The sequence below is a fragment of the Cynoglossus semilaevis genome, chromosome 3 (genome assembly GCF_000523025.1).
Source record: "Cynoglossus semilaevis isolate Cse_v1.0 chromosome 3, Cse_v1.0, whole genome shotgun sequence".
Taxonomy (NCBI): domain Eukaryota; kingdom Metazoa; phylum Chordata; class Actinopteri; order Pleuronectiformes; family Cynoglossidae; genus Cynoglossus; species Cynoglossus semilaevis.
In genome coordinates, this window is record NC_024309.1 from 9,498,332 (window position 1) to 9,519,754 (window position 21,423).

At 41.1% G+C, this 21,423-nt stretch overlaps 1 long non-coding RNA gene across 1 annotated transcript in view; it reads right to left on the bottom strand.

Moving 5' to 3' along the window:
* Positions 1-18,103, bottom strand: part of LOC103377153 (uncharacterized) — a 119,345-nt gene extending 101,242 nt beyond the window's left edge. The window contains exon 1 of the long non-coding RNA XR_003049340.1: positions 17,064-18,103. This is a non-coding gene — a long non-coding RNA (uncharacterized LOC103377153). The remainder of the gene's footprint in view (positions 1-17,063) is intronic.
* Positions 18,104-21,423: the final 3,320 nt, after the last annotated feature.

The following is a 21,423-nucleotide window of genomic DNA, read 5'->3' on the forward strand; positions in this document are numbered from 1 at the left end:
ACTGCAGCATCGTATTACCCGCACAAATGGTCTACAGGAAAAGATATAAACCAGATCTATCAGCGAGGTCTCACATTCTCCTGAGCTGCTTTCACGACTCCTTTCATTAGGGAGAAAATGCAATGGCAGAAATAACACGTGCAAACACAAGCAAGATGTCATCATGGTATTGATCTTAGGTCTGAGGTACAACAACTCTGCCACGGAGTTTATGACAGTTTTAAGACATTTAAATTAAAACACGCCGACAGCGCAGAGGTGTCAGATGACACGTTACTTAAAACCTCTGCGTCAGGAAGGAACGTTCTAGAAAAACTGGTTCAGAGACAGCTGGTGCTGATCGCTCAAGTTTAATCCCTAAATCAAATTTCTGAATATTTTAGCATAATTTTGTCCGTGACATGACAGCAACCTGGAGGTTTGTGTGTGTGTGACACAATACACTGCACTAAAGCCTGTGGTTTTTGCAGTGAGTAGCTCTCCCTTCCAGAGAGACATGTTGTTATTGTTGTTAGCCGACCAGTTATAGCCCCCGGGGGAAAACCACAGATGATGCTCAGATGAAGTGTCTTTCCGGGAACTGTGGGAATAATACTGCCCTCGTTCTCTCCGCGCTCCTATCCTGCCTCCATCTTTCACTGTATTTCGATCTCGCAGAGCCACGGGGCCACTGTACCTCCGATTTCTCTCCTTCATCTCCCAGACAAAAGAAATTGGATTATCCATGCTCGGTGTGTGCTGTTAGCCGTTAGCCCCGTATCTCTCTGTTCACTTGTGCTTGAGATTCTTTATGGTCAATTTATAAGAATCAGATAAAGACGCCCTGAGACACGTGCTACTGGAAAACCACATGCCTGAAATGAAACGGATATTTATCAGCAACTGCAAAGTTTGTGCAAACTGAAAATTTCATGCTTTTTTTCCCCTATATATATATATTTTAAACATGGCCCTAATATAAAGGTTGGAAAGAACTATTTAAACAATTTGTCACTAATCCTATAATGTTATGAATGGCCACATAACAGTTCAATGGACAAAAAAAAACCCCCAAAAAACTTGTGAATTATATTTAATGCAAATACTACACCCCAAAAAACTCGTGAATTATATTTAATGCAAATACTACAGACTACAGTTAAAACAGCTTGTAGTTTTTTTCATTCCTAAATGACCAATTAAATTATTTAAATAATTGAAGGAGAAATAAATTATATATATACGTATGTATGCACAAATATCTATATACAAATGAATGGCTAATTTAAATTACAAGCCAAATATGGGTGGTTTGTGAGCCAGAAGTGGCCCCCGACCCAGGAGTTTGACTAAATCAACAGACAGTTTTTGGTGGTGAACCAAACCTCTGTCTGTCATTAACTCTTCTATTCCTAATTACCTGTTAAGGCCTTTAATCTCTTCTACTTTATTCCTCTTTGTTGATCGGCTCTCTTTGTGCCTTCAGCTCCACTTTTACTGACTTTGTCCTCAACTTCACAGAGGCCTTTACTGCCGCCTGGTTGTTCTGTTGTAAAAGTTAGTTCAGTCAGGAGATCAATCACAGCGAATACTGAAACTGTGTGACCATCCCACCTACACTGGTTAATAACCTGGGCCGAGGTAGAGCTTTGAAAACCCAATAAAAGAACTCGGGTTTGATTTTTAATTCAGCTCCACTTCTTCCTCCTGCACACATCCGTCCAAACACTGAGGTCAGACTGATGAAGAGCTCCTTGAGTTTTAATGCAATTTGTTCGACGTTGTCTTGTGCAAAGGAGTGAGCGGGAATAACAAATGTAAAGTCCAAAAAAAAAAAAAAAACTCACAAAAATCAATGCTTTCAACTCTCAGCGTTGTTCTCTGTGTGTATATACTGGATTATCAGACTTCCCTAGGGCGTCATTAGTACTGGGTCTCTGGGTCAGAAATAAAGATGCATTTATTTTTTATAAGGTCAGAGGTCAGCTTTGAGGTCATTCTGAAACCTCCTACACACAGACTAGTTACTGTTAGTCATCAATTGTACAAATGGAAAATGACACATGGTGAGATACTGCAGTAAACTCCTCCTGTAGTTTAAGTTTGACGGTCTTTAAATTGGATTTTATTTTTTCATCACCTGAATCCCTTTCAGATTAGAAAGTTATAAAAGTATGAAATATCTACTGTGGGATCAAAGCCATAAAAATCACTTGACCTTGAAACTGGAAACTCTGTAGCTGAGCTGTAAAAGGTTAGAGCTATACAAGTGTTAAACTTCCACTCACTGGTCGTTGGGGGTAAATCTCTCTTTTTTAGGGGTAATTATTAATATTTGGTTCGTGGAATAACGGGGTCCAAGAGTCTGGACTATGTCACTGACATAAAGACTTCCACCCTGATATCCTGGACAGTTTCCTCCACCGCCCTATATGCAAATGTGGGCTCAGCGCTGATTGTACTACAACGTACACTTTCATTAATTCCTGCTAAAATGCAAATCTACGCACCGGGGGCTCTGAGAGAGCGGGGTTCACGGAGGAGAAGGTAAATTAAGGTGAGGAGGGAAAGGTGAGCCATTGTTCCAGTGTCCTTCTGGAAGCCTTCTGAGTCTGGGTGGAAATTAAACACACCACTGATACATTTTAAGAGAGCTGAAAAAAAAAAGAATCATTAATAGTCTATTCCCTTCAACAAAGAGAATAAAAAGGTCTTTGTCAGCACTTAGGGCAGATGTCTGCTCCCCTCCCCGCTCGCCTCCAGATAAAAAGAATCAGCAAAGTCGTGTAATGATTGTTAATGGGATCTTTATTAACCAAATTATTGTTTCCGTGATAATGGCTTTCTCAATGTCATGTAGCCGTGTTTTACAGCCAGAGTGAATTAATGTTGGGCTTTAATGGAGTTGATGAGCCAACTTCCTCTCTCGTCTCTCCCATCACCTCTCAGACTCTGATTGCTTTATGGATTATGGATTTTGATTAAGTTTTAAAAAAAAAAAACACACTCGGTGTGTGTGCGTCTCTCGGTTGGATTACGCTGCGGCTTCAGGAGAGATTAGCAGGAACGACGGCAGGACGTCTGCGGCGTGGTTTTATGAGGAGTCAGCTTTGTCTGCATCTGTGTACGGCTGTTTTTATTTGTCTGTATCAGTGTCTAAGGTTTGTGTGAGTGTGTGTGTGTTGCAGAGGCGAAGCTGAGATTTGCTTGTTTTTAATTACTGGGCAGCAGACTTCACCCCACCTCATCATTCTGCCCTCAACCCAGGCCCAACGATTAATAGACTCCTCAGAGTTATCATGGAACTTCATTTCTTCTACTACTTCAAGTTCAGGACAGATTCCACTCACACAAATATTGAGTTGGGGTTTTTTTCTAATTACATATGGTGGAGACTCGGAGGGTTCTGCTGGCTGTTCCATCTCCTCCCTGATGTCATCCTCACGGCTGGGCCAATCGTTTAAGCCGTGTATAAACTCAACAGCTTATCATAAAAAAAACATACATTTCCGCTGCCCCTTATTTTATGCCTCTGTCTATTTTCCAATTTTATAAGGAGTTTAATTGTTCTTGGGAACTGCCAGCAGGTCACATGTTCCTCTCAGCGGGCAACTCTATTACCCTCTCTATTCAACTGTCAAGTACAACTGCAGTGCACTTTGTGAAATGTCACAAAAATAAAAATGTAAATCAGACGACTTTTCACCAGCTGGTTAAAACAAGTGAAAACCAGCCATCGGAACATAAACCTTTTAAGAGCAGAAATAAACCAGCCCTAACGTCCCATCATTTTATTCAAATTCAACTTCTAATCAATGTTAGTTTGCAACTGACCTCAAGTGTCAAAACTGATCGCAGTTCTCCGTTCCCATTAATCTAAATAATCAATCCCAATAAAGTGTGTATAGATTTATACATCATTTCTAAGACTGTACAACTCATTTTAATCATAAATAGCAGCATAGATTAGAAATCATGCAGAAACGTAGTTCTGTGAACCATGATTAGACATGACAGCCATGATGTACGAGGGTGCACCTGAGACAGCAAGGCACCATGGGATGTAGAAAGCCCTGGGCTACACTTGTGTGTTTATCTATATATATATATAAATATATATAAATATATATAGACCTGACTACTCGCAGTACTGTAGGAAGTAGTAATGGTTTGTGTCCTGCCAAGGAGTGAGGATCTCAAGACTCTGGAGAGTTGTAAATGAAAGAAAAGTGCTGAAGAATAGGAAAATATTTCTGCCGTACGGGTAATGCTGGATAAACATTTTCGTCCTAAAACCACGAGTTATTTTTAAACTCAGCTCAAGTTTAGAAAGTAAACTTTACCATCATTAGCTTATCACTTTTCCACTTTTTCACATTACGATCCTGAGAGGAAACCTTTTGCCGTCTGAAGCTGTAGCAGGTTTTCACAGACAGCCTGAACTTGATTGACCTGCATCGTGAAAGGTCATCTGTACGATTCATAACGCGGCGCAGTTTTTGTCTCCGTGGTGATTGGACCACGACAGCTAGGAAGTAGTGGTCCCACTAGCTGGGCTTCTGCAATATTATTTGACATAGTGTCTAAAAGGTGAAACCATATTGTGTCTTTTTTTTTTGGTTTTTTGGGGGTTTTTTTTCTTTGACAGCCTTTCAGAAAAATTCTTATGCAAAGTGCGCTAATGGTATTTGAAAAAATCTTATGCAAAGTGCGCTAATGGTATTTTGGAGATAAACTGTTCTGTTTCCTTGACACTTTAGTCCATTTACATATGTATGTAAAGTGTCAAAAAAAATTGTTTTTAGTTCGTTTTTAGTTTTTGTGATTGCGTGGTACAGTGTTACCAGCAGGAGAACGGATCACTAGGTTTGTGATTTATTAAATAGCTGGAAAATTAGACTCAAGAACTTTAACACTACAGAGAATTGATATTTACTGTTGTAAAAATATGACTGCTTCCAGTTAACTCTGGAATTTAGTCAAACATAATACAGGCATATTAGCTTTAGGTTAGCCTACATTACCACAAAAACAAGGCTACCAGAGCTAGCTTAAAGATAACTATTCCTAAGTACAGTCACACTAATTTGGGTCTGAAATTGACTTACCGGTAAATTTATTCTTTAAAAAAAAAAACCCTCCTGTTAGGCCTGCTGCTCTGGAGCAGTCTAAATGCCCCTGTGTGCCACTGGAGTTTGGCTACATGGGCAAAACCTGCTTTGTAGGATCAATACGTTGTTGGAATTAAAACTATGTGAGGTCTCAGGGCGGCTTTATACTGATTTAGCTGATGCCCACCTACAACAAAGGTGATCCGGCCGTATAAATTCTACTGTAAACCAATAATGGCTCAGGGCTTTAATCCTGCTAAATGGCCACAGAAAACACAAGCCATGCATTTGTTTCTGCCAGTATTGGCAGTCCTACGCCTTTATAAATGTCCTGCAGAGTTGCAGGCCAATAGGAACGAGGAAGTAGTTACTGTAGCTCTGGTAAAGCCTGCTCCTATATATTCTCCCATTAGCTTATACACCTACAGATTTACAGGGGGCAGTAGCATGTACTGTCCTAGTGAGAGATGATGATGTATACCTGGGGAAAAAAACCACATACGCAAACTGAAATACTAATTATAAAGGGCATCAGGTTTACAGTACCTTTCTATTTCAACGACTCCAAATGTCACTGCTGCTTCAAAAAGTCCATGCAAAAATATTTGATTTTGTACTGATCTACAGAGTGTTTTTCATTTCGGTGATTAATTCTGACTTTTGTACAGTCAGATTTTGTGCAATTTAGTTCTTCTTTTTTTTTTCATCTCTCAAAATATTCACAACCCAGAGTGAATGATTTTAAGCTCTTAGCATAGCTGGCTCCACCGACTCTGGGATGATGTATTGGATCTCTGTGTGTCGGTTCTGAGCCAATCAGGCTTGAGTTATTTCATTTAAAGGTTTAAGTTAAAGGTCACGCAGCAGACGGCCCCGTGTTTTTGAACCGAGTGACAACTATTAAAATAATTCCCTTGATAAATGCTCGGGCGTCCGCGCTGCGAAAAGGACACATCTGAAGTGAGACATAAATATATCGCCCTTGATGGATATTTAAACCTCACTGCCCTGTTCTTATTCATCTCCCAGCGTTTCTAACAAGACATTTCAGCTTTGAACCAACAAGAAGAAACAAGAGTGCATGTTTGGACTGCGCTCTGGAAGCATTGTTACCTAAATGGCATAAGCTTCCCCTCGGGGGAGGAGAAAAATGACTGTTCTGCTTCACATGGACGTCACCTAGCGCTGCACAGTTAAAGGGCTTTTAGTATAATTCATTTCTCCACCTCCACAACTACTTCTTCTCAAATTAATGGGCCCCTAAACGTCCATCAGCCAAACACATTTAGCACTGCTTTGCCGTGCCTCCATCACTGCCAATGCTTTCAAGCATTATAATATTGCTGCTTTGCATCAGTTAGACACATTCACCTCGTGCATTAACTACATTACAATTTTATCCAGAGCACAGAGGACTCGGGGAGAGAGAAAAAAAAATTGGCAGAGATTAGAGGCACTTTAACAAACTTTATGATTATGTCTTTATCACTTTTTCCACAGTGGAGCATATGACGCCTAGATCTGAAGGCAGCGACTGCTGTTCATTACTGCTTCTAATCTCACAATAACCCTGTCAGCTTAATAACAGTAATAACCCTAAAAGGAGCAGACAGACAGTCCATTACATGCACAGTCACGTTGAGCTACAGTTATAGCTTGACTGGGACATTTGATCAGACTGTTCTCCCTGTCAGAGAGGGTAAGAATAATGACAAACTTTGAACGCAGGACAATTGTTTCCGTAGTCGTGTTTAAATGTGTTCAATAAAACAGAGACTCCTTACTAATGTAGTACTTCTCTAGTACTGATGACCACTCTGGACTCAAACACACAACTAAAAAGTATATACAAAATATATAATATATACATTGTTATATACACAGAAATATATACAGAATGTGTGTGTGTGTCCATCCATCCATCCATTTTCATCCTCTTATCCGTTTCCGGGTCGCGGGGGCAGCAGTCGCCACCCAAATCACATTGCACCATACCAAACCTTCCTGCGGGTGGTGAGTCCACTGGAAGGTACCAACCGCCCTAACCGGGATTCGAACTTGCCCAGGAGGTGAACCCTGGGGTTCCACACCAATGACAGAGACATTGCCTCTGGGCCAAAGCGCCACTGTGTGTGTGTGTGTATATATATATTTATTTATATATATAAAAATATACGGAATATATAGGAATAACAACATGTTCAAACATATACCATAAATGAAGTAAATTAGCTTAAAGATTTGAATGCAATATAAATATATTATTATTATCATTATTATTTACATGTGTGGCACAGATTACCTGTAATATTACAATAGTACGATGATTCAGACTGACACTGGAGAAGTTAGCGTTAGCTTCTCCAATCAACATGCGTCAAATAAAGGTTGTAAATTATAACAACGCAGATTGTTGTTGTGAGAATTTTAAATAAACTGAAAACAATGGCCCTGTAGTGGATCTGATGGAAGACTGAAGCCTCATTTATCTTTCACCTTGGGGGAAAAAAGCTGTGTTTCTTGATATATGCATGATTGATTAAAAACATCAAACTTTAACAAAGATTTTTTTTAAAAAACGCTCTACTTGAATAGTTTTGAGTGAACAAAGACTTCTCCAGGCCCTCACTGTGTGCTGGCTTCATTAAGGGACTCATTTATTTAACGTAGACAAAGAAGAGTGAGTCAACTGTCAAGACATAATGTAAGTGACTCTGTCTGACTTTGAGAAATCACATCTTGTTTAATCGTAATTAATCACGATTAATCCTAACAAATACACAACTACTTTGGTTTAACAGGGTTCTATTTGTGTTCGTTTGACTTCCTTTGTATTTCCTTTATGTCTTAATTGGAAAAACAAAGTAAAGTATCCAACACACCTGGCTGTTTTAGAGCAGGCGTAAAACAGCGGCGCAGTCATGTTAACAACTAATGTAACGACACATCGCAACATGTCGCGGCTCATGGAGCTCAACAGATGAACTGCTGCTGGAGTTCTGCTCGCTGGTCTCAAATGTGCAGCCATGCCACTTTTAAACTTCATTCATTTAGCTGCCTCAACATCTGGGCAGGAACAAAGACTCAGGAAGTGCTGAGGCCGTTTCGGAGCAGCTGCTACCACAAACATTATCGTGAGTAGCTGATGCGTCCAACTTCTAGATAAATAAATCCAGACCCGGCGTAGAGCGAAGACGGTGGAGCAGAAATAATCTGAGTTTTGTTTTTCCCTGTGTGTGGTTCTGCTTCTTAGATCTGGTAAATAAATGATCCAGAGATCATCGTCTCGAAAACAAATTGAGCCGATAATTAAAGGCTCTGAATGAAAGAGTTTCACATTAAAAATCTGTTTCTCTCTGATGCCCCTCGGCAGACTTTTCAGAATCTGTCTGCGCCGCTGGTTCTTCTAATAATTCCAGATGATATTTTTGGAGACGGCAAAGAAATTAGTCTCAGCTGGATGTTGTGGGTATCCAGCCTTCAGCCAGCGCTTTTACAAACTGTCAGTGAGTTACAGGTAGTCTCGGTGCTTCATGGGTAAATTTGATCAGCCGGAAGATTGGAGGGGACGGGGGAGAGGCTGTCGGCTGTGAGGCTGCCTGTCTTCAGGGCTGACACGCGTTTTGTGCATCCTTTTGTAGAGCTGTCATGTAGCAGATCAGCTTCTGCTTGTTCACGCCGGCGTCGAGCAACGAGAGCCGCAGCGAACGGTGCAGCTGGTGTGGGATCCCTGACACGAACCCACGCGTGCATGAACAAACACAGCTGCGTCTTTGGTCTGAACTCAGTGTTAGATAAACATCGATATTAAAACGTACAAAAACTACTGAATGTAGAGAAAACAGGAGGAATTTCAACAAAAATATAAATTAGGAAATTAGAAAAAAAAAAGGTTTTTGTTGCTTTTAATTGAATTTGTATTTTTAATTAGCTCTTATTAGGAAATTGATTCTCGTTATAGTTCAACTCAAAGGTCATAAAAGGTCACCAAATTCACCTGTCAAATGTTTGTTTTGGGTTTTTTTTTTCCAACATTGTTTATCTGTCTTTAAAGCTGTATCTGGTTACCTGGCGCTTTGGCCCAGCGGCAATGTCTCTGTCATTGGTGTGTCAGTGGTGTCACCTCCTGGGCAAGTTCGAATCCCGGTTAGGGCGGTTAATACCTTCCAGTGGTGCAATGTGATTTGGGTGGCGACTGCTGCCCCCGCGACCCGGTAACGGATAAGCGGATGAAAATGGATGGATGGTTGGATCTGGTTACCTTTTCAACCACTTTCTACCCAGATACAAAAACAGGTCCATAGACACCCTGGAGGTGCACAATGGTACTGCAGGGCTGCTTTTTAGATAGATTTTTTTACCACTTGCTTAAAAACCAACGTCTGACTTTGTTTCTCATTTTTGTTATTTTGTATTATTTTTTATTTAGGTGTAAAATAAAGTATTTTATGTTACGCCACAAGGCCCAGCTCTGTGGCAGTGCCATCTGTGCTCGCACAAAATGTTTAACCACCCAAGAAAAGTCCCATAATTCTCAGCGTCCCCCGGACCAACCCAAGCCAAACGCTGCGTGTCCCTGTGTTCCCGTGTCTGTCTGTCGTTGGCTGATGAGAATGGCTTTTGACATGAGGCACAGAGGAAGCAGAGTGTGTGCCAGGCTGGGCAAGGATACAAAGCTGCAGTCCTGATGAACACAAAGCCCTTCATTCCACTTCAAACCTGCGTCCATTCAGTCGCTAACCTGCCAAGACCCAGGACACGAACCGTTTATTGACCCCGATTTGTTTGATTAGAAACATACTGAATATGATTAATTGAAAAAAAAAATAGACCGAATGCACAGCCTGCAGTGGTGGCACTTCTTTGCCAGAGTGGATATGAAAGACAGCATGACACAGACGATGAGGTCAACCTTCACTTTCACCAGGACCAATGAAAACAGTCCGAACGACCTCATTCATATCCACCATTCATCGCGTTTGACTTTTCACAACCGCGCGCTTTGTTCATCTGCTCAAGGCTGCACGGAGACGAGAAGCCAAAGAGAAACTTATTTAGTGGCGGAATGAACCGTTTGGTGCTGAGCTAAAGAGGAAATACACAACTATTCACTCCATAGCTACCAGGGAAGAAAAAAAACACTCATCGAACCAAGGCTTACACATTCATCCAAGCGTTTTTTTTTTGTTTTGTTTTGTTTTTGTGAAGCTCTAGCCGAGCTGCGTCGGGTCTTTTGGTCAGACCTCTTCTGTTGTGTACTGCTCCACTCTTTAGATATAATTAACTGTCAGGGACGGTGGAAAGAGGCTAATTCCCCATCTCATCTTTTTACGGCCCTGACTGGAAACTGAGCCCAAGTCTGACACAGACAATAATTAAAACTCTGCCTCAACGGCTCTCGTGTGCAGCGTTGCACTTGTTTTCAACAGAGAAATGCCAAATATAGACAGACATTAAACCCCCCCACTGCCCCCCATCACTCCTAAACACACACACATCCAGTCTAAGTAATTTGTTCCCCTTGAAGGCTTTGACCTCATGACAATGCTTTGCTGTGATACTTAACTATATTATCACTCGCAGGTCTAGTTAGGAAGAAGAATCCAAAACTGGGAGTTAACCCTCAGCCACGAGGAATGGCCATGATTCAGATTTATAACTCTGACAGCTGCTGTGAGGAGAACAAACTTCCCTCATCTTTTTTTTTTATTAACAATTCCCTCATTATTTAACATAACGACCTGGACCGTCAAGGTCAGGATTAAAACACGTCATTAGGAGTTTTCACATGACACTAACAATGAACTGAAGTAGAACACAGCCACAACTACACACTATGGGGTTTTTTTTTTTTACACTCTCACAGTTGTTGTTTCTGGGTCTGTGATGAAGGACAACTTGTCATTTTCTGACATGTTTTCTTCACATTTTTCCAGCGGCAGTATTAAATTCACTGTTGAATCAAACAGAAGAATAGAATCAATAAACTCATCAGTTAGAAAAAATAATCAACAGCTCGTGTTGGAACCTGCTTGATTTTCCAGTCTCTAAGAGACTAAATACCTGGATTTTTCCAGCGGTCGGACATTTAGAAAGGAGAAAAAAAAAATCACCAGAAACCATGGGAGAATGTTTTTTAATTTTCCTTCTGCCTGACTGTTCTCCTTTGTCCAACATGTCCAAACCATGTGCCTCTTTATCCTCGCCGTCCTTCTGAAGTGTTGACGTGTTGGCAGTGAATTTCAGAGGTTCGTTTCCACCACTCTGTACACAGACGTACATGCTGGATATTACAAACGATTCACAAATGAGATGATGCAGAAACCATCGAGATTTACTGCACCTACGTCAACCAGACTAATTGAATTACAAGTTGTGATTAGCCTTTAATTTGTGGCATCAACATGTCGTTCAGGTCCGAAATGAATCTCCTCTGCAGCAATCGTGTGAATCTAATTATAGTGCACACTGATTTATCCATCTGGGAAGCAGCAGCTGTTATTGTAATAATTATCTTCGGCATCATCATCAACGCTGTCATCATCATCATCATCATACACCACATCATCACAAGCGCAAGAGAGGAGGAAGATCGACGTCACGTGAAAAAACAGACATCTTGACATGGTCGTTCTTCATCACAGCCATGTGTGGACACTTAATCCCATTAACACAGCCGCGTCGTCATGGTAACCCCTTCCAAAAAAAAACAAAAAAACATGGTCCTTATCTGATTAAAATGTTATGCAAATGCAGGAGAGGCTCGCAGATGTTAGCACTCGTTCAGCACGAGTGAAAGAACGATCTTGGTTTTCCAATCACAGTAGAGGAGGCAGGAGTCCAGGGGAAAACAAACAGTCCAGTTGTTCCAATCTTTTAAGTGGAAAGTGTCATAACTAGGTCTATATAGACCTACAGTATGAGACTTTCAGCCTCTCCATCATTTTCATACTGCTCATAAATCCTGCTGCGGCCCAATAAAGATATACCCTCTGTGTTCAGAGGAAATTACAAGGCGGACAAACACCTAACAACGTTTTTCACAACCAAAAAACTTGATGCTTTGGCAGCATTTCCCCCGGCCAGTGCAGCCGGCGTTGCTTTTTAATTTCCTACACACTCAGTATTCTGTGGCGCCGATCACAGGGACACTTAATTTTCCTCCCCTGTTTTCGACTTTGTGCAGTGAGCAATGAAGCGGACTCTCCTGGGAGCCGGGTTTGATTACGGTTTATCATTACCGTCACTCTGCGCGCTGACACTGGGGTCGATCCCGCGCCACCAAAATGCAACTAAACTGATTAGTACGAGGACCGCTAGGTTTCTCTTATTGCTGAGCTGCTGCTTTTTTAAATATCTTAAGGAGGATTTTTTTTTTAGACAAGAAAGTAAAGGGTGATTTTGACTTTGGGCGTTCTGACTTTAAAGCATACGTGTCAAACTCAAGGCCCGGGGACCAAGTGCGGCCTGCCAAGCCGTTTTGTGTTGCCCGCGGTAGCTATATTGCGGTAGCTGTATTGCTGATGTGGACCCCAGTAAAAATGAGTTTGACACCCCTGCTGAGTATTAACTTTTTTAAAAACTTCTTTCTTTGGTTGACTTGTTTTTTTTTTACACTACATTTTAAGCACTACAGAAATCACAGGTAAATATCAGCTTAAACAACTGCAAGATATTCACAGGGTGAGGGAGGGGCTGGGTTACACCCTGGACGGTTCACCAGTCCATCACATACAGAGACAAACAACCATTCACACCTATGGTCAACTTAGAGTTAACAATGAACCTAATCGTCTTGTCATTGGAGGAAAGAGGAAATCACTCACAGACAGGAAATGCAAACGTCATAAAAAAAAAAGTACAATGATAACAAATCATATAGCACACTGTTAGCCCAGTCTTCATGCTAGTTAACCACAGACACACACACACTGTTCACAAACGGAGGCCTCGTTATCTGCGACCTGTGTTTGCGGTGTTTTATTTCCTCCTCTCCGTCGTCTCCACTGCTCTGCTGTCGACTTTAAACCCACCCAGGAATCTGCTCAGTGTGAATACCAGTAACAACGGCATTCATTTCCAATTAGAGACTGCAAACTTTCCTGGAGTTTCAGAGCGAACCCGGACAATTTTTTTGTTCCCTTCTCTAACTTTGCCTCCTTCAGTCGTTCTCTGTGATATTTCCCTGTGTCTACATTAGCATAAGTGCAGCAGGTTGAGGTCTTTTTTTTTAATGGCACAGCATTTCCATTTCACAGAGGACACATGTGGTGATGCGATGCCAAGGAGGGCGGTGGGAGGGGTGGGGCGGGTGCTGGGGGTAGCAGGTTACGGTGAAGGAGTACAAAGAGAATGGTTGAGACACTCTGCAACGAGCTCTGTCAACTTTAATAATGCAGCCAGGATGAGGGAGAAGGCGCAGTCGTCCTCATCCCTAAACGGCGGGCGTAAGTTAGACGCCCTTGGAAGCCACTGAGCCTAATTATGAGAGTGAGCCTCCTTCTGCCGTCCGCAGGCATGGGCTCGCCGAAAAAAATGGACACCACGGGAGAATCCGTGAGGTTCCGGAGGTCTTCTCCGACGCCTGCGACACGCTGCAGGTATGTCAGAGAGCCGCGGTGCCACCGTGTCATAGCCCTCCTGGCAGGGACTTGTCACAAATGTCATGGTACTTGACCCAGTTTCTGGATTGAGCGCTGGCAGCTGCCTCGTCAACACGGCATCTGTCAGGATTGGCTGGATAATTCGCTCAGTGCAGGAACGAAGAAAAAAAAAAAAAGAAGAAGAAATCCTCCCCAGCACTTGAGGATTAATTTAACCTTAATCACAGAGTTAATGTGCGAGAGTCTGAGAGTGTGCTTACAATAACAAGGTGTAGGGTTAGAGGATGAGCTATAAATAAGTCAGAGGTTCGAATAACACTTGAATATGGCACACGTCAGGGTTTAACTCTGAAGAAGAGAAATCCCACTTCAGTGAGAAAAACGTTTTTTCTGCCGTTTATTTATTACGTAAAAAATGTAGCCAAATAATATGCAGGAAAATGACCCAAAATTATCTAAATACATATTTTATATTAATATACATAGATATATATTTACATTAGCCAAAGAACAGGTCCAAATTGCTAACACATAAATAATATGTAACATATAAATGTATAATGATCGTTCCCTATGCTAACAGCTTCTTAAAGCTAACCCAGAACCCTGTCCCTACTCATGCTCCACATGTTGGCCTCGCCTCCATTAAACTGATGGATAAATATGACACAATGCTCATCAAGTCCAATCTGCTCCGACACGCAGCAGCCACATGACACATCTAGTGATCTTCTGTGGTTCCACCGTCCTGTGTATAAGAACTGGAACAGCAGAACCAGTAATGAGCCATCAGCTCCCAAAAATAGACTGCAGCCAGGAAACCTTAATAATTACATTTTCCCTGACAAAACAAAACTGCAATTGTCCTATTTGTTACACGCACACACACACACACACACACTCAGTTGCTGTTTTTAAGCAGAACCTTTTTTAGCAGTAACTTTTTTTTTTCCTCTACATAATTATAGCAAAGCAGAGTGTTTGTCCAGAAATAGGAGAAAAGTCTGTGAAATATGTGGAGAGCACAAAGAAGTGAAATTGGCTGCGTTAAGAACTGGCTCCGAAAATAAGATCAAGCTCTCTGGATTGTATCTACGGTTTACAATTTTGTACTTTTTTTAAAGGCTGAATATTGTTAATGCTCCTCTGTATGTGATATAAAGTACATGATGGAGGCTGATCCTGTTTGTTCCTGTAGCTTTAGGTGTTCAATAAACTCTGTTCTTCAACAGAACCACCACAGATTTATCCACAAGATCCCGAGGTCTGACTCACTTTTGTACAAAGATTTCTCATTTTCAACTTCATTTTCAAGTTCTTCTTCTTCTTCTCTGTACAGCTACAGCTCCAGTGTTTCCTTTATTTGCCATTTTTTGTACCACAGCTGTGTGCTGATGCTCACACTCAGTGACCTCATCTTCTGGGATTCAGCCTGACATATTTGGTGTCTTTAGAAAATGTTTGCATCGTGACCGGAATGGTAAAAAATTCCTCCTGTGTGGGGGATTGAGAGATGCCCATCCTCGCACTATGCATTTTAATGACACCCCCCCTCCCCCGGGGGGTCCGACAGGGCTTTGGGAGGTTAATTCAAAAGGAAGCTCGGACACCGACTGCATCCAAATTCACATGTAAACTTTACAACTCCTATTCATCCGGACAAGGACGTGTGCACTCAGGTTTTAAAGGCCTGTGTGGAAGGGCGAGCGCGGAACATTTGCAAGCAACGCGGTGAGAGCAACGCGTCGAAAGGAGAGCATGCAAATGCAGACAGTCTGAAAGAGGCCGGTCGACTAATGAACTGCCAGGTGTCTCGCTGACTGACGTCTGCTCCAACAACACGCCAATTTAACTTCCACCTGCATTTTCAACCAAGAATAAACCAACACCAAAGAAGAGTGCGTTGTCCACCGCGGCTGATGATGGTGATGAAGAGGAGTGAGGTCGAACTTTAAATTTGATTTTACAAACGTCAACGTCCTCTCAACAGCCCACACTCCTAAAAGCTCCTGAAACGTCTTGTTAGTTTTAAGACTGAGGTAATGTAGAGAGCCTGACCAAAGTGCAGTACTGAAGAGTATACTGGGGGAAAAAAAACAATCCTGGAGCTCTGTCTCAAGAAATAAAATCATTGTGGAAACAGTAAACGCTTGTTATTCTCCAACAGCAGGAGTCGAGTTACCATCCAGCGGTGAACAGTAAGAGGTCAAAGTGTACAAGCTGATTGTCAAGTACAAAATAAAACCAGTGTTGAACGGTTGTGGTACTTGTGAGTTTGGTCTGAAATGAAACTTTCACAAATCTTGTTTACCCGTACGTACGGGTTGTTTCTTACAACACAACAAAAATTTAGGCTATAAAATGCTTATTTTAACACATAAATAATGTAATTATTGGAAATGTAAACATTTTTATATACCGCAATAACCTGTGAGAGAGCGAAAAAATCTGCACTACAAGAAGAAGAAGACAATCAAGACCGCAGTAAATCAGCTCATCCACTGTACTGATAACAAACCAGAGTCCTTCAACAGTCCTTCAACTGGAGAAACAGCCAAAAGGTGGATCTTTTAAACTAAATTTCAGTCAAGTGAAAAAAAAAAAAAAAAAAAACACCCAACCACGTCTTAGGGTCACATATTAGATGCAACACGAGTCATGTTGGAGAAAACTGTTTCAAAGTTTACACCAACTGATGTGTTATCAACTAACACTTAAGACTTCACACACACACAGCAACACATTTAAAAATGCATTCACACCTTGAATTAGCAGCAACACAACATATGAGGATTTGTAGCACATTTACATTGAAGACACAAAACAGATCAGACTAAAGACTCACTGCTGCGTCACAAACCAACGTCTGCTGTTTATAACTGCCTACGGGGGCCGTGTTGAGTTTTAAACACAAATTTAATATGTTTTTAAATTGTTTGTGAAAAGAAAACTTTAATAAATCCGCTCCAGGAATATTAAAAAAAAAACTCTAAAGCTCTTCATTCTGTGGATCTTTAAAACACCTGAGTTGATTAAATTAAAAACAAATGCCAACAACTTCATTCTGCCAGAATTATGAGTTTATATGAGTTTCTAAGCATCACTGCCGAAAGGAGTGGAATGTTGACGTAACAAAGGTGTTTTACTTATTCACTAAAATGTTTAAAAGTCAGAAAGACACTGATGGAAAAGCAGCCTTGGCTGATGGAAGCAGGTCACGTCACCGTGACGTCTGTGACGTCGGTGACGTGCAGGTTAATTTCTACCACAACAGCTACAGTTTAGCATTTAAAGCTAAAGGAAACACAAAGACAACAACGTCAACACTGCGAAACAAACCAGCAGTAATCAAAAAAAGACCTGGACCTACCCTTAGATGTCTTCTGATCCAGGTCCACTCCGTGTCAACACCTTGGTCATCCCCAGCAGCAGATGGCGCTCCTGTTGTCTTTGTTGTCTCAGCAGTGCAGAATATGTCTCGGCGTTCACTGTTCATAACCATTTTGGAAAGAAACGATGCAGTTAGAGCCATTATCTGCCCGGAACCTCATCAATCATGTCGGCCTTAAAGGCATCTGGTCCATAGACTGTGAGAAACAAACACAGTCATCGTCCACCACCACACGCAGAGGCCGGAGAGTCGATGATGGAATCAAACATGGCTGCCCGTTTAAAAATGAGCTCTGCTGGATCTGGAGCTGTTTCTGATTTTATTTGGAATCGTAACAAAAATACTCTGAACTATCTGGAACTTTCCAAAACAAATCACAAAGAAACTTCCAAGAATCTAGAAGAAAAAAACTAAACTAAACACGTCAAGAAGCTGGAAGTAGTGGGAGGTGGGGGGGGACACAGGTGAATCCAATCTGGGCGAGGCAGCCAATCTACAAGACAGGAAGTGAAAGGAAGTAAGCCACGCCCACCAGGAAACCTTCAAAATAAATCTGAAAACACACAGCAGCATGTGTAGCAGGATTTATTCAAAGTTTAATGTTACAGAAATGCAATGTTTAATGAAAATAATTATCTTGGCCAAACTACACCTTGGGAGAGTGGTTAACACTCTTGCCTTACAGCATCAAAATGACTTGTTCAATCCCCATTCTACAGATGATTAGATTTTTGTTTCAGCATTTTGTAGAACTTTTTGACCTGGTCGACAACTTTAGCAGCTAAAAGCTAAAAATTTGTAACATTTGTTCATTTTCTAACATGATTTTAACTTGAACTTGAAAATATACTTATATGTAGTTTCTGTATTCTTATCTTTTAAATTTTCTCAGTTTAAAATGGCACAAAACAACATTAATGTGACAAATACTGTTGAATATAAATATAACGTACTGCTACCAAGCCACCGCTGCATATTCAGACAATTAAAGCTCTGTGTTCCATCAACGTTTGCCTTCTCTTTCTTCCCATCCCATAATGCTTGTCCTCTGCCTCGGTGCTCTAGCTCTCTAGCTAATTTATTATTTATGAGAGAAATTATTATGAAGGGCACAGAGAGCCCTGTGTGTTTACAGTGCCTTCTCTCCTTATAACAAACAGGTTAACATTAGGAGCTGGCGTCTGAATAAATAATGGATCTGTGAGAAGTGCCACTCCTTTAGATTTCAGCTGTCCTGACCTCAGAGGGACGTCATTTTTTTTAACACTGAATGTCTCCTTTTTCCTGGCAGACGCCGATAAATTGATACGTCGATAACTCAAATCTAAGTAGGTAGTTGGCAAAATTTTTGCTTCATCTCAGCTGCTGCTGCTCGGAGCCTGGCAGTGTGGAGCAGATGGCGCTTTATGTATTTATAATTGTCCAAACATTGTAGGAACCTCTCAGTATTGGGAGTGTGTGCACACTAATTAGCCTGATGGCTTTAAATAAAGAGCCCGAAAATGTAGTCAACCCAGTGTGTGTGTGGGGTGGCGGGGTGGGAGGGAGGGGGGCATTAATGCAGATGAGTGTTTGCATCAGTGTGAGTTTGAACTCCAGGCTCTTGTTGTTTATTTATTTATTATTATGGCTCCATTCAACGTGGTGTCACCAGGTGGCACTGCCATGCACTGTCAGGAAGCATCCAAAAATGAATTTGGATTTACTGTGTTGGTTTGGCATGTACTGAGAGCAATGCATCGTGGGAAAATAGATCATTAAAAACTAGATCAAAGATCAGGTGAAAGATCTTAAATGAACAATTAGTTTATTTATTTTATACAGTGTTAACCTTTTTAAGGCCACCAGGGGAGCTAGAGTCAACCCATGAAGAACTTGTCACAATTAATCATAATTAATTATGCTTAATGGCGAGTTATTCAATGATACCCTGTGACTTAACAGGTTGAAAATATTATGGGTTCCATTTTTTTTTTAAGTCTCTCTGACGAGAAAGAAGCAACAGACACTCTTTATAAACCTAAGGGCTGACACTGCCTGCTAAGACAAAACACTGAATTAATGATGTGTCTGAATGACACTGACATATGTCACAGTCACCAGCTGAGAGGGAGAAAGAGAGAGAGAGAGACATCTGAAATAACAGACCTCCCTTCCTCCACCGGGCAACGACTAAAATAATAATAACAGAATGACGAGACGTATTTTAACCTGCAGATTTTTTCACCTTTCTGGGCGACATTTTGAAGACGACGATGACGCAGCAGAGGATTTAAAAAAAAATCTAACCAACTGCATGTGAGGATCAGTTCTGCTCCGGAATGTTCCGGATGTTCTCTGACATCGGTGCCGCAAACTTCCTAAATAACTGCCTCAGACCAAAGCAAAGAGGGAGATGTTCCAGATGTTCTGTGTGTAGATATGATAGCTGCTCTGACTCAGAGCTCCAACATATTTTCATTTATCCTGATTTGGTTGGTTTTTACTGTTTCTTTACTTTTATCTTTACTTTATTCTTTGTGGTCTCTCCTGAAGCTCCGCTCTTTGACCTCTGCTTCAAACTCAATACTCAACACAGTGGCATCAGATTGGTATCAGGTTGCATCAGTGTGAGTTTGAACTCCAGGCTCTTGTTGTTTATTTATTTATTATTATGGCTCCATTCAACGTGGTGTCACCAGGTGGCACTGCCATGCACTGTCAGGAAGCATCCAAAAATGAATTTGGATTTACTGTGTTGGTTTGGCATGTACTGAGAGCAATGCATCGTGGGAAAATAGATCATTAAAAACTAGATCAAAGATCAGGTGAAAGATCTTAAATGAACAATTAGTTTATTTATTTTATACAGTGTTAACCTTTTTAAGGCCACCAGGGGAGCTAGAGTCAACCCATGAAGAACTTGTCACAATTAATCATAATTAATTATGCTTAATGGCGAGTTATTCAATGATACCCTGTGACTTAACAGGTTGAAAATATTATGGGTTCCATTTTTTTTAAAGTCTCTCTGACGAGAAAGAAGCAACAGACACTCTTTATAAACCTAAGGGCTGACACTGCCTGCTAAGACAAAACACTGAATTAATGATGTGTCTGAATGACACTGACATATGTCACAGTCACCAGCTGAGAGGGAGAAAGAGAGAGAGAGAGACATCTGAAATAACAGACCTCCCTTCCTCCACCGGGCAACGACTAAAATAATAATAACAGAATGACGAGACGTATTTTAACCTGCAGATTTTTTCACCTTTCTGGGCGACATTTTGAAGACGACGATGACGCAGCAGAGGATTTAAAAAAAAATCTAACCAACTGCATGTGAGGATCAGTTCTGCTCCGGAATGTTCCGGATGTTCTCTGACATCGGTGCCGCAAACTTCCTAAATAACTGCCTCAGACCAAAGTAAAGAGGCAGATGTTCCAGATGTTCTGTGTGTAGATATGATAGCTGCTCTGACTCAGAGCTCCAACATATTTTCATTTATCCTGATTTGGTTGGTTTTTACTGTTTCTTTACTTTTATCTTTACTTTATTCTTTGTGGTCTCTCCTGAAGCTCCGCTCTTTGACCTCTGCTTCAAACTCAATACTCAACACAGTGGCATCAGATTGGTATCAGGAGACGATAAGATGACCTCGGGTTCCAAAAGCGACTTTTCATTCTAGATCAGTCCTTTGACGTGAGCTACACTTTAAATGAAGCCACGGCCTCCGTTCACTCCAACAGTTCAACTTCAAGGTCGCGTTTTTTATGTAATATTTAGAAATCTGTATTACTTCAAAGTACAAGCTGGTCCTGCCTGGTCAGTTTGGAACATCGTCACCGTCAGAGTCACTGGTTGAGACTGGAAGATCAGTGTTGATGCAGTATATGGTATTTACTGAACTAAAGATGGTCAAAAAGTTCTAAGACGAATTTAAAAAATCAAATCTACAGACAAATAATTTAAAAATGTTGTCTTCAGTTTTTCTTAAGCGTCAATAATTTTAGTTTTATGAGACAAGTATTAGTTTTACATACAACAGAAACAAATGGTTATGTAATAATTTTTATGGTCTAAGTTGAGTTTAAAATTCTCTGTGGTTCATGTCTGGCTAAAAACACTGTCACAGAACCACAGTGGTGATGAGTAAAAACAGATTCAACCACATCATCTGGGTCTGATTTACCCATAAATCACACATGTGCAGTTTTGGTGGTCACCGTCACAAATCATCGCAAATCTCCTTCAAAACACACCATGCTGTCAACGTTTCACACACTCCCTCCCTGCCGTCGTCACCCACTCCTTTATGTAACAGTAATTATGGAAATGCTTCATTGTAATTTATGA